At 38.7% G+C, this 14,839-nt stretch overlaps 1 protein-coding gene across 1 annotated transcript in view; it reads left to right on the top strand.

Annotated features, from left to right (window-relative positions):
• gpr84 (G protein-coupled receptor 84) overlaps nucleotides 1-14,839 on the top strand; it is a 187,338-nt gene that overhangs the window by 137,016 nt on the left and 35,483 nt on the right. The gene's annotated exons all lie outside the window — the stretch shown is intronic.

Below are 14,839 nucleotides of genomic sequence, written 5' to 3'. Positions count from 1 at the left end.
TCATTTTCGAACAATAATATTCACAATTAAAATAATTAAAATGTTTAGAAAAAAAATTTTGTGTAGTCCTACCATTATTAAACATTTCATAAAACTTGTGCTTATTGAAAAACTAAACTTCAGTTAAACTTCAATAGGCTATATATATGAGTATTATATCAGTATATATCTGTATTAAATTTCAAAGTAATGAACAAGGATATAATAAATCATCACTACAAGACAGCTCTTGCACATAACATCTCACTAACAATCAACCCTTAAACCAAAGGCCACAGAGGACTGCTACTAACAGGATTTTTCACTTCAATAGCTTTTAAAGTATGGGGAAAAAGTTAATGGCTTACTTAGAATGGGAGGTACTTTTTAGAAAGCCAGCACATAATTTAGGATGAGGTCATGTTCTATAAGGAAGTAGCAAGCATCTCAATGGAAAAAATAATTCTAGTAATCATTAGAGGCAACAATGTTGACTCAGTAACAGGATTTGAAAAGCTTTATGACCTATGGTGACAAAATTATTATATTAATTATTATTATTATAGGGTGAATATAATCAATTCAACATAAAGCATATTTTTTTTTCACACTATGAGCATTTTAACCTATGAGCATTTTAATTGATGGATGAATGCTGGTGAGTGACGCAGGAACCACGATGGCAGCACAGACAGGTGGGTAGGTGATTTGAGTGCGTTGGTAGCGATGGCGGTGATGGTAGATCGGTGATCGGCGGTGATAATCCGTGAGTGACTGTGAATATCCAATGAAGACCGAAACAGGAAACTGAGCAAGGACAGGAACACAGGAGCACGAACAGACATCAACACTAGGACCTCAAACAACGATCTGACAAACAGGAGACGAAAGACAGGGCGTTAAATAGGCGGTTGGAATGAGATGCACCTGCCGCTGATCAGGCGATCAGTGGCAACACCCACATGAACCAATCAACATGACATAACATGACTACAGCTGGAGACGGTGCATTCACGAACCGTGACAGTATATGAGGAAAAAATACTATGGTCGTCAACTGTTTGGTTACCAACATTCTTTATCATTTCTTAATTGTGTTCAACAGAAGAAAGAAACCCAGAAGAAGGGACCTATTTGTTTGGTGCACCAATGCAGATGCACCATCTTGGGTCTCATCAAATGTAAGAAAAAAAAAACAGAAGACTTTGTATTAATAATACAGTAGGCCTAAATATTGTTGTAGTGTTTATCGTGTTGCTAGGTTAATAGTTTTCATATTGTAATCAGTGATGGGTAATAACAGATCAAATGTAATCTGGATTAAGTATAAAGATTCCCATTATGAAGTACTATTAAGTTAAATTAGAGTAAATTAGAAAAAGAGTAAATTTTAAAAAATTTTAAATGTGAAAACCATACTTCTGAATTTGGGGAAAAATACTGTACTTCTCAAGTTAGGTATAAAACATGGTCTCCTCAATATAAATTGGCAAGGAACTAATCTATCTCTTTGCTTTTTTTTATAACAATATAAAAAGGGGTTTACAACATATGGGTTTACAATTTGAAAGTAATCTACCCAACACTGATTGTAAAGATTTTTTTTCATACCAGAATTTTTTAAATAATATAGAGGTAAAACTGGAGAATACTTTGAACTCAAATGAATATTTGTCCAAAATATGTCCATGTTTATTTTAGTTGCCCACACCAGTATTTATCGCAAAATAAAGCTGAACAGGATGATCAGGACTTCGATGCAGATTAAAACATCTAAGCATTTTTTTAATTTTTTATTTATATTCTTCTGGTGATATAAAGAATATCTTATTATGAATGTATATATGTGTTCTCAGTGTTGAGCAGTAACTAGTTACATGTAACAGAATAACATAATTTAATGGGTTACACTTTATTTTAAGGTGTCCTTGTTACACATTTTACGTGTACTTATAATAACAATAGATTATTCTACTCTACACTGCTCAAAACTCGGGTTTGAATCATCAGTGGCAAATCCTTTACATATGAAAACATACTTACAGGCTGTGAGTCAGCATTATTTGTCAGAACACTGGCATTGTAGGCTACTAGGAAACAGTCTGTGTTGCACACATCTGAATATTTGGTTTAAATTGTTCTGGAACAGTGTTATAAATACAACTTAACCAATGATTTCTAGTTATGTCCTCCTTTGGAAGACCAAACAAAGTAGTTTCGCTTTCACAATGAAACACAGCGTCTCCAAAACATGGCGGCAACAACAATACTACAGCGAGAATAAAAGTTGCACATTCTTTTTTTTTTGGGTGAACATTTGGGTGTGTTATGCAAATCTTCCCCCACAGTGACATGTGGGGGCGTGTTTAAACAAGGCATTTTCAGAGGATGTGGATGAGTCTTAACTTCTATAAAGAATATTTTTTGGGGTTTAAGACTTTAGTCTGTGCAACTTTAGGGATCTTTTCTATTCACAAACAGCTTGTGACACTCCAAAGAGAATGGAAAACCTGAAATTGCATCATAAGTTTTTTGCAAGGCATTGTTAGATGCCAGTGTTTCCTATCATAGCTATGCAGAGATTTGATTTCAAAAACAGAATCATAAAGATTAAACTATATCTTATGATTTTAAATCTATATTTAAAGGGTTGGTTCATAATTTTTTTCTATGCTTGATTGTGTATATGGGGTGCAGTCTAACATGTGTTAATGATTAATAAAAAAAAAAAACATTAATTTACTTTTTATTCCACACCGCTCTGTACCTTTACTGAGAGACGCGCTGATCATTTCTTGCTTTTATGAAGCCCCTCCATCAGAAATAGGCAGGGGTCTGATTGGTTAGCTAGCCCAGTGTGTTGTGATTGGCTAAACTGCCTCTAGTGCGCATCTAAACGTCCCACCCCTCACCTCAGTGACATGTCCTAGAGTCCTGCACGGGTTCGGGTACCCGGGTGACCTGCAAATTTGGCTGAAACGGGTGAAAAATACCCAACTGTGTCGGATACGGGTGCAGGTCGGGTCGGACACAGGGGAAACACGGATCTAAACATGGGTTCAAAACAGTAACGTGCAAATGTAAAAATAGGCCTACGTTCCACTTTTAAAAAAATCACAACCGCGCGAACGGCTGCATGAGTCATTAACAGACGTAAAATATCAGCCAGCTGTTTTTTTTCCGTTGTTTTTGTTTTCCGTTTATATAGCTATATATATATATATATATATATATATATATATATATATATATATATATATATATATATACAGAATCTGAATTAAAATGTGTTTGATTTAAGCCTATTTCAAAATTTGTGTCATAAAATTATATCGCGCATCGCGATCATTATAAAGGTGTTTAAACAACAATACACTTCCACTTGCATGTATTTGACAATCGGAATATCAGATATTTCATTCGATTGCTAACACATTTTTGAATATGGGCCTAATCTAGGCTATCCATGGTTGTTGTTTTTTTTTTTTTTAAATTGCATCTGAAAATGACTTTGTACAGCTCATTCACATGTGCGCTCTGGCACAGATCCGCCTCTCGCGATGTTCAGCTGTGAACGATTTAAAAATGGGTGCGTTCGACTTTGAAGCACAACCCCAGACGGTGGTATGATTCGCTCTTTTGTTGTTCTGTTTTCTTTCAGGATCAAAAATACAACAAATGAAAGCGTTTATCAGTATTTCCGACTGATGAGAACTATGCATATACATTCATAAATCAGTCAATTTTGTATTTTAATATGATATATTTTATTCTAATATGATCAGTGACTCAAGCACTGATGGACCAAAGAGCACGTATTTCGACATTTGCAGTAAAAACGTGAAATATAAACTCTCAGAAAATGCATTTAATACCAATATATTGAAACATCTGTTTATATACTCCATTTATAAAGGAGTCCAGACATTGGAAAAATATCAGTCCACATGTGTTTTATATTTAATATGAGGGAAATAGACATGTATGCATGCATGACACAAAAAAATATTTAACTTTTAGGTAGCAAAATATTTTTTAGTAATTCTGTCAATTACACTAAGGTTATTACATTGTCTGCTATATATTTGCTTCTTATTTATTAAATACGGGCAATTGATTGATAAAACATTGATTAAAATTAAGATAAAATGTATAAAAAACGAATATCTTTTAAAAATAGTTTTCCATAAATAACTTCTGTATGACCTGGCAATAAAATTAGAAAAAAGTGTGTCTAATGTGATTGGCTTAACTGATTTGATTTCGGGTGCCGGTTCTATTTTAAGCGGGTCGGGTCGGGTGCGGATTTTAATTAGTGCTGCTGTCGGAAAATGGGTCGGATGCGGTTTTAAGCACTGCGGGTACGGGCGGGTGCGGATTTACAAAATCGGACCCGTGCAGCTCTCTGACATGTCCTCCAGTTGTTTTGTAAACAAAGGCATAATTAATATCGCTAAATCAGTTTGAGCCCGATTGAGAAGCAGAGGATATTACTGAAGAGGATCTTACAGAACCTTTGAAAGCACAGCTTTTAATGGTACTGTAGGCCTATGTTTTTTGTTTGTTGTTGTCTCATACTTTTAGATATGCTGTTATTTGTAAATGCTTATGTTTGCTTTTAGTATAGATTTTTTTTACGGTTTTATCCTGATTAAAGCTTTAATACAGTATGGCAACGGCACGTGCGTCCATGTTTAACGTTTCTCATAGCTATATGAAAATAAGTGTATAATTGGAACAGTTATTGAGAGAGAGAGAGACAGAGAGAGAGAGAGAGTGCAGAGCTGGGGGACGTGTGGAACAGTATTAAAAACCGCTGCTTTAGAACATTGATTTTGAAACTTGTGAATCCATTAGAATTGTTAGAAGACAGAATCGTCATTCATATATATGAATTTGCAGCTTTTTCCCGAGGGCGGGGTTTATCTGGGCATGTTACGTCACAAACCCGGGAAGTAACTTGTTGTAGTCCCTACAGCTGTTTTTGAAGGCATTAAACTGCCAGAATAAAAAAAAAAGATATCTCCATTTGCACTGAACTTTCAGTTTCGTAATATTGCAGATATTGTTTATGCTTAAACAGCAACATTACCCACTAATTAACATTACAAAGGTGTAATCGCAATCAACCACCCCTTTAACTTCAGAACAATCTCAAAGATGATGTTCTAAAGTCTGATTTTGTGGTGGCTCTGCTTTAAAATCTATTTATAATCTTAATTCAAGTGTTAACCCTGCATGCTTTAAATGTTTCAAAGTGATTAAACAGTTGAAAACATTTGTTACAAATGTAAAAATGTAATCAACAATGAATTTAACAAAAATTACATTAATAAAGTAGTTGAAGTAGTTACACTATTATTACATTTTAAATAGAGTAACTTGTAATCTGTAACTTATTACATTCCCAAAGTAACCTTCCCAACACTGGGAAGTTCTGAAATGGCTTTAAGGGTATTATTTTACAGTTAGTGTCAGTGAAAATGATTCATGGCTAAATGCTTCAAAACTTGTTTTTCATGAAGTGCTCACTCTTCTGTCCGAAGAGCGTTCAGTGTCATTTAACTGACATCACAAAGCAACATTTTCATGGTACAATGAGCTCTTTAATCACAAAAGATTAAGATTTTACAAAAGATCACCACTCTATAAGGAATTACACAACACCTCATGACATTTTAATCTTATGACCCCAACTGAACATTAGTATAAACATTGCTTAACTTATCTCTAACCTTTCCACAAATAGTAACCGGTTTGTACACATGACTATGCATATTAACATGGTACATGATTACACTGTCTGATGTTACATCACATATTCTTGATATGTTTGTAATGTCTTTTTGCATCCTTGTCCTTGCAATGATTTGATGTTCCTGAGATACTTGTTTAAGGGATTTCTTCCGCATGATGACTTGTTGTTTTGAAATTCTGAAATTCCTTTCTGATTGTAACTGCTTCCAACTTGCGTCATCGCAAATGTACCACAGTGACACGAGTAAAGTATTGCTTAAAAAAGTTTACTTCTGAACTGAATTTTTGCACAAGATCTAAGTCTTAATATTTTGAACTTACTCTGTACCTAAATACATTACAACATTTCTGATTTATTTTAGTAAGAATGGCAAATAACTGAAGGCAGATAAATTTAATTAACAGAATTTTGTTGGTACTTGCTAGTAATTACAATGATTACTATTTGGATATGTGTTGTTATATACTTTAGTTTATAAAGACACAGTCTTCTCTGGATCTGGTGTGTATTTACTTCTACATTTAACTGAACTATTCTTGTTACTTCAGTGGATCCTTCATAATAAATGGACATCATTCATGCTCTAGTTGCTAAGCAAGTAGTAATTTAGCAAATACTTTTATCCAAAGCAATTTACAGTATTCTTGAGACAGAAAAATCCTCAAAATGTGTAATGTTCATCACTATTCATTACTATTTTTAATCTGCTTTTCATAATGCTTTGCATATCTTCTTATTCAGTTAAATGTGTATCATCAGTCAAATTTGTGTTGAATTGAATCCAGCTGGTGTTAATTGTTAATCAGTAAATCATTTGGTACAGTAGATTTATAGATTTCTATATGTGTGCAATTTCTGAAATTAAGAACTAAATATAATTAAATAATTATACAGTAAAAGGATTTATTTAATGTTATAACCAAAATGTTCATAAAGTGTGTGTTTGGTTCAGGTAACTTACGTTATGATGGCTGTTTCTAACTTTGATAATGAATCATCATATAAGAATGATTTCTAAAGGATCATGTGATAATGATAAATAATCACAGAAATAAATCATAATTTAAAGTATAATACATTTAAAAACAATTATTTTAAATTGTTATAATATATCACAATATTACATTTTTAGTAAGTATAGTAATGTAATAGTAATGTTATGTAATGTTAAATAGTAATGTTTCCAAACTTTTGGTCTGTACTGTATATATATATATATATATATATATATATATATATATATATATATATATATATATATATATAAGGGCGGTACGATTCGCTGAAAAAAACCCGAACCGTGTAAGGTGAACCGAACGCTCGGACCGCGGTTCAACTTAAATCTGACAAAGCATCTGTGTAATATATGGTTTGTGTGACGAAGAGGCTGAGGCGGTCGGATCCATCTGCAGTATTTTATTAACACAGGTAAGCCAGCAGAGATAGACAGTCATAGAACTCAAGGAGACCAGGCAAGGCCAGTATAAATTACACAAAACAGCACACAGATAAGGGCAATCCAAGAATCGTAACTCAAACAGGCGTGGGTCAAAGGGCTGGCAGCTTAGGTTCACAAACCAGATTAGAGTCCGAGTCAAAATCACAAGAACAAACACGAGAAACAAGCTAGAGGCAAAGTTTGGGTAAATCAAGACTTCACAAATGAACGATCAGCAGAGCAGTCCAGATAAAGGGGAGCTGAGGGTACACAGGTGATAATCATGCAATGATAAGGAGATTAATCAGGAGATAATGAGCAGAGGTGGGTAATAGGAAAAGCAGTCCTAATACGCAGGAGAGAGGGATCTGGTGAAACCAGGAGGAGGCGTTGTCGAGCGTTCCGTGGGTAATAGGAAAAACAGTCCTAATATGCAGGAGAGAGGGATCTGGTGAAACCAGGAGGAGGCGTTGTCGAGCGTTCCGTGACAGAGCCCCCCCCTGCGAGCGGCTCCGGAAGCGAGGACCTGGCCGACGGCGGGGTCTACCACGGGGTCTTGGAGCAGGTCGATCTGGGTGGTCTCGGTGAAAAGCAGCAGTTAATGTGGGATCCAGGATGTCCTGAGACCTGACCCAGGAACGCTCCTCGGGACCGTACCCCTCCCAGTCGATAAGGTACTGCAACGCCCCACCGTGAGGTCTGGAGTCCAGGACCTCTCGCACCCGGAAAGCCTCCGCGCCATCCACCTCAATGGAGGGAATCTGCACAGGAGCGACCTCCTCCCGGCTCCTCTCTCTCCTGGGGGCAACAGCGGGTCTGAAAAGGGACACATGAAATGTGGGTGAGATCTTGTAGTGAGCAGGGAGAGCCAAACGAAAAGAAACTGGTGTTATCTGATGCAGAATCTTAAATGGCCCGACGAAATGAGGAGATAGTTTCCTGCTCGAGAGCTTGAGACGGAGATCTCGTGCAGAGAGCCACACCCACTGGCCGGGTCGGTACCTGGGACCCCCACGCCTCCTCCGATCTGCCTGATGCTGGTAACGGGCGAATGGCGCGCTGCAAGTGAACGTGAGCAGCATCCCAGGTGGCCTCGCTGCGCCGGAGCCATGCATCTACTGCTGGGAGGTCGGATGGCTCCCTGGCCCACGGGAAGAGGGGAGGCTGGGAACCTAAAACGCATTGAAAAGGCGTTATGACCAGTGGCAGGCTTTAACAGGGAATTCTGGGCATACTCCGCCCTGGCCAGAAAGCGACTCCAGTCCTGTTGATTCTGGTGGCAGTAAGTTCTTAGAAATCGAATCAAATCCTGGTTTAGACGTTCAGCCTGCCCATTGGCCTGGGGATGGTAACCAGAAGTTAAACTGACATTGATATTGAGTTTGGAACACAACTCTCTCCAGACACGGGAGGTAAACTGGGGCCCGCGGTCAGTGACAATGTCTTCGGGCAGACCAAAGAGACGGAACACTTGGTTGAGAAGAGCCTCGGCTGTCTGTAAGGCCGTGGGCAGGCCAGTCAGGGGTATAAAACGGCAGGACTTAGAGAAGCGGTCCACCACGGAGAGGATGGTCGTAAACCCCTGGGATGGAGGCAGATCCGTAACAAAATCCACTGCGATGTGCGACGAGGGATGCTGTGGTACTGGCAGAGGTTGTAATAATCCAGCGGGTTTGAGATGGGAGGATTTCACAGTGTTACAAACGGAGCATGAATAAACTTTATGACATCAGACTGGAGTGAAGCCCACCAAAAGAGATTGGAAACCAACTGTATGGTGGCCGCGATACCAGGATGACCCGTGCTAGGGGTGCAATGAACCCACTGAAGCACACGGTGGCGGAGCCCAGACGGAACAAAGAGACAGTCAGCGGGACATTCTGGTGGAGCGGGATGATTACTTAGAGACGCCGTGATCGCAGAGATTATGTCCCACTGGACAGGAGCCACGATTAGTGCAGGGGTAGTCATGGGTTCAGGCTTGGATTCTTCACTGGGACCATCAAACTGTCGGGACAGGGCGTATTTATACTAATTATATATTAATATTTACCCCCTCCTTGAAGCAGAGATGTGAGGGGAGATGCAATTACACTGAAGTTGCGGATGAATCTGCGGTAAAAGTTGACGAAGCCCGAAAAGCGTTGCCGCTCCTTAACAGAGGAAGGTTGGGGCCACTTCACCACGGCTTTGACCCTGCTGTCATCCATCAAAACTTCGTCCGCACTGAAAATATAGCCCAGAAAGGAGATACGTGTCTGGTGGAACTCGCACTTGGAGAGCTTGGCATAGAGCTGGTTATCAATCAGGCGCTTGAGGACCGCACGAACATCTTGGACATGCTCCTCAAGGGAATCAGAATAAATCAAAATGTCATCAATGTAGACAATAACTCTCTGATGTAACATGTCCCGGAAAATTTCATTTATAAAGGCTTGAAAAACTTAAGGACTGTTTGACAGGCCGAAAGGCATTACCCGATATTCGTAGTGCCCGGATGTAGTAGAAAACGCAGTTTTCCACTCATCACCACTCCGTATGCGAATTAGGTTGTATGCGTTCCTTAAGTCCAGCTTGGTAAAGTAGCGGGCAGTACGAAGCATCTCCAGGGCTGCTGGGACTAACGGGAGAGGATAGCAGTACTTCACTGTCACTTCATTAAGACCACGATAGTCGATGCACAGCCGAAGGCCCCCATCCTTCTTCTTAACGAAAAAGAATCCGGCGGAAGCCGGAGATGTAGAGGTAGTAATGAAACCTTTAGCCAGCTGTTCGTCAATGTATGCCCTCATGGCTTCTGTTTCAGGTTGTGACAGCGGATAAACTCTTCCGCGTGGAGGTACAGCCCCAGGCAAAAGCTCAATGGCACAGTCGCCAGCACGGTGAGCCGGAAGATGAGAGGCCTCGGTTTCGCTGAAAGCCAGAGCTAGATCGTGGTATTCGGGGGAAATCCTCTGAAAATCCACTCCATTGAGGGAAGCGCTGTGGAGTTCAGAACCTGGGACAGCAGCCATACAGTTGATCTGACAGAATGCGGACCACCGGGATATTTTCCCGTCTGACCAGGAAATCTGGAAGGTTATGTCTCTCTAGCCATGGAATCCCCAAGATTATTGGATGCCCAGGCGAGTGAATCGTGAAAAACTGGATAATTTTAGAATGCTGTGTCCCGAAGCTGAGCGTGAGGGGTTGCGTGGTGTATTGCACCTCTCCAGACCCCAGGGGGAGTCCATCCAGTGCTTCCACGGTCACACCAGACTCACATGTAAGGAGAGAAACATGATGAGTTTTGGCAAATGCAAGGTCGATAAAACTTCCAGCAGCTCCAGAATCAATCAAGGCTTTTACGTTTAAAGTTTGTCCGTTAAACTTCAAAGAACTATCCACAGAGAATAATTTAGAAGAGTGATTAGAACTCACCGCAGCAGAATTCTTGAGCGCTGGATTAACCGGACAGGTAGCTCTCAGATGTCCCGCCTCTCTGCAATACATGCAGAGATGATTACGGCGTCTCCTCTCCCACTCCGCCGTAGAGACGCGTGTATAATCAATCTGCATGGGCTCCGACTCCATGCTGGGGGAAGCACACTCAAAGAAACTGGACCTTAGAGGTGTGGGTCGGGAGCGAATCAAGTTGTCGAGGCAGATGGCGAGCTCCATAATTTGATTCAAGGATTTACCGTCGTCGCGGCACGCCAGCTCTCCCTGGAGGTCCGAGTTGAGTCCCTTGCGATACAGGAGCTTCAGAGGTTCCTCCTCCCATCCAGCTTGAGCTGCTACAATTATGCGCTCTTGACATTTGACAGGGTAATAACGCCATACAGCACACGTTAATATGTATTTAAACTAAACTCATTTAAACTAAACTAAAGCCAAAGGACGCAAGCTCGCGCGCGCAGTGAGAAGATTTGTGAATGCGCTCACCCGAAGCGCGCAAACTCGCGCCTCAGATCGAGCGCAAATATTAAGCTCTCTCTGAAGTATTGTGTTTAAATGGACAAATTCACACAAAAATTGTCAAAATGCCCGTTTTGGTAAGTATCCTACAGCAGACATAGCCGGCTGAACGTAGGCCTACTGTACTATCAGTGCATTCTCTTAAAGTGACAGTCTTTATATTAATCGAACAGCAGGTGGTTGGAACAGCAACAACAAAGAAATCACTCCCTGCTCTTAATTAAAAAGCTTTTATAACTTTAATAAAGAATAATCTTGAATTTATACAGTCCATTGTTGTATCTTTACTCTATTGTATTTATTTGTGTTGTTGCTTGTAGTTGGATAGAATATTTTTTTTTAATTAGAAAGTATAGTTTTTCCATAAACATAGCACATACCGAACTGTACCGAAAACCGTGACTCTAAAACCGTGAAACAAACCAAACCGTGAAAAAGTTGAACCGTGCCACCCCTAATATATATATATATATATATATATATATATATATATATATATATATATATATACACACACAGTACAGACCAAAAGTTTGGACACACCTTCTTTATTTTCATGTTTTCTTTATTTTCATGACTATGAAAATTGTAGATTCACACTGAAGGCATCAAAACAATGAATTAACACATGTGGAATTATATACATAAAAAAAGTGTGAAACAACTGAAAATATGTCATATTGTAGTTTCTTCAAAGTAGCCACCTTTTGCTTTGATTACTGGTTTGCACACTCTTGGCATTCTCTTGATGAGCTTCAAGAGGTAGTCACCTGAAATGGTCTTCCAACAGTCTTGAAGGAGTTCCCAGAGATCCTTAGCACTTGTTGGCCCTTTTGCCTTCACTCTGTGGTCCAGCTCACCCCAAACCAGTCTCGATTGGCTTCAGGTCCGGTGACTGTGGAGGCCAGGTCATCTGGCGCAGCACCCCATCACTCTCCTTCTTGGTCAAATAGCCCTTACACAGCCTGGAGGTGTGTTTGGGGTCATTGTCCGGTTGAAAAATAAATGATGGTCCAACTAAACGCAAACCGGATGGTGACTACCTCTTGAAGCTCATCAAGAGAATGCCAAGAGTGTGCAAACCAGTAATCAAAGCAAAAGGTGGCTACTTTGAAGAACCTACAATATGACATATTTTCAGTTGTTTCACACTTTTTTGTTATGTATATAATTCCACATGTGTTAATTAATAGTTTTGATGCCTTCAGTGTGACTCTACAATTTTCATAGTCATGAAAATAAAGAAAACTCTTTGAATGAGAAGGTGTGTCTAAACTTTTGGTCTGTACTGTATATATATATATATTAGGGGTGGCACTGCAACGTTTTTTTTTTTGAAAATCTAAAATAGCAGACAGTTTTGTGTTAGGGGTAGATTTAGGGTTAGGGCCAGGCAGGGGCGCTGCACAAGATCCCGGGGCCCTAATAAATAGTCCTAATGCCCCCCCCCCCCCCCCCCATATATTCCAGACTTTTCAAGGGCCCTCTCTTCCATTGGGGCCCTGGTAATCAGTACTGGTTTTACCCACAGTCCGACGCCCCTGGGGCCAGGGTAAAGGGATATGAAACACGGAAACTCTGACTCATGATCGTATGTGCGTGGGTGAGAGAGAGCGAGGGAGAGAGAGAGAGTAGTTTGTAAACACTAAGCTGTATAGAGGTGAAAAAATGACTACGTGACCATCAGATTGATCAGAGATACATCAGAAGGCAACTGTAGCTTGCATTATTTAACATTAAGCAACAAGAGAGATTTGAAACATGTGCCTTGCATTATTTACTATTTAAATAACTGATTATTTAATAGAAAGACGATTATACTGTTGGTTTGGTGATTTAACATCAGTATAGATTTTTTGTAACATTGATTATGAGTTAGGAAAATATGTGTACGGAAACAGGAAATCAGGTTTCGAAGAATGAGTAGTTGAGTTTCAAGTGTAAGATTTGAAGAACCTCAGACACTTTGATCTGATATATGGACAATAGACACACACACAGTGTATTAACATAAAAGAACTTGTTTCCATGTCTCTCTGACTTTGTTTGCACACTAAAAAGACCAAACACAAAACCTTCAGCCACCATTGGATACCTTTTTTGGACCAATTGCGTATACCTTACACAAGTTTGAACAGTTTTGACAACATACACCTTGTCTTATAAAAATATATAAAAATGCTGTTCATACATAAACTGACTTGAATACAACTCTACTTTATTTCATGATAAAAAAAACATCTTCGCAAAACTGCTAGACTTCTTTTAATTATTTGTAAAAGGTTTGTCTGACAAATCAAAGTAAATGTTGTCACCAAAAACAATTAATGAATGAATATTTCAGTTAAAAATATTTAAAATAAATTCAATCTTTTCTTGAAAATAGAAAGGTTTTCAAAACCTTATGAAAGTACTTTGCATGTGTTTGAAACTAAATTTAAAAATAACTTTATTAAGAGACTAAAATACTGTAAAGTCCTCAAGCTAAAATCCTGTTTTGTCCTCATGCCCTTGAAGAAAGAACTTAAATAAAGGTTGATCTGATTCACAAACAACAAGTAATTCTCTGTTTAATGTGTTCTATATTTAGTGTTCGGCTCTGACGCCTTCTGATCTCTGATTAATGAGCAAATTTAAAGACAATTTGATGTTAGGCCGACAAAAGGCATATTCCAAGGTCAACTTTCAGGATTCTGTATTCTTTATTTTGCCGGATCTTGAGACCTGTGATACTGCAACGTCATAATTATGTTATAAGTGAGAGAAGTGGCGTGACTGGTCACGTCTACACAGCCACTAAACAATCACATCACACAAAACATCAAAGAGATCCTAGACACTGTAAAGGTCAATCATTAGAAATATACTCTAAATCTAGCACAAATATTCTTAAGCACACAACTGGTGTCCCTATGATTTAGAAACTTGTCCCTAGAAAGTTTTTCATCTTTGGCTGACTTCAATTATCTTTCAGAATTTCAGTTTTGTGTCTTCAGGTAAAACTCATAAATGTAAATAAAAGGAAAAATAAATACACACACTGACTCACCTATCCTGTGTATAGCTTTTATGATAAATCATTTGGCTGCCATCTGACAATAAGTTGTCATTCGTAACGCATTGTCTGTGTCTTTCTAAAGGGTATTATATTCATCATGCCCTATATGTATTGGGTTCTCTTTTTATTTGTCTGTGTGTTATAAGAAATGAAGCAAGCAGGAAAGTCTGAAAAAAGGAAAAAGGAAAGAGTTGTCATGCTTGGCATTGAAATGCGATGTGGAAACCGTCAATAACATTTTAGTTTTCAGTTTCTTCTTCCATTCCACATTTGTATGTTTTCTTGTAAATTTACTTGTTTGTCAAGTTTTCATTTCTTCTCAAAAAAAAAAAAATCCAAATACCATGATATCAAATGAGTAAAAAAGCTATTAATTTACTATTTACTACAATTTAATAAGTGCGACTTCTTTAACAATGACCTCACAAATGTTTGCATTCATCATGACCCTACAAACATACATGCAATTAATTAACAGTGACTAATTGCCAAATTGTGAAAAATGTTCTCAGTGAAGTATGTGTGCTTGACAGCTGTGCAAAAAGGATTTGAAGAGGATGACAAAAAAAGGAGGAGGAGAATTAAGAGAAAAGAAGTGGGCAGGCGAATAACAGATGAGAAGAGCAACCTGAGTAGCTTATAGAACTAT

This window comes from Carassius carassius, chromosome 17 (assembly GCF_963082965.1).
Source record: "Carassius carassius chromosome 17, fCarCar2.1, whole genome shotgun sequence".
In the NCBI taxonomy this organism is placed as follows: Eukaryota; Metazoa; Chordata; class Actinopteri; order Cypriniformes; family Cyprinidae; genus Carassius; species Carassius carassius.
The sequence above is the reverse complement of the archived record's forward strand: the minus strand, read 5'-3'. Positions and strand labels throughout refer to the sequence as shown.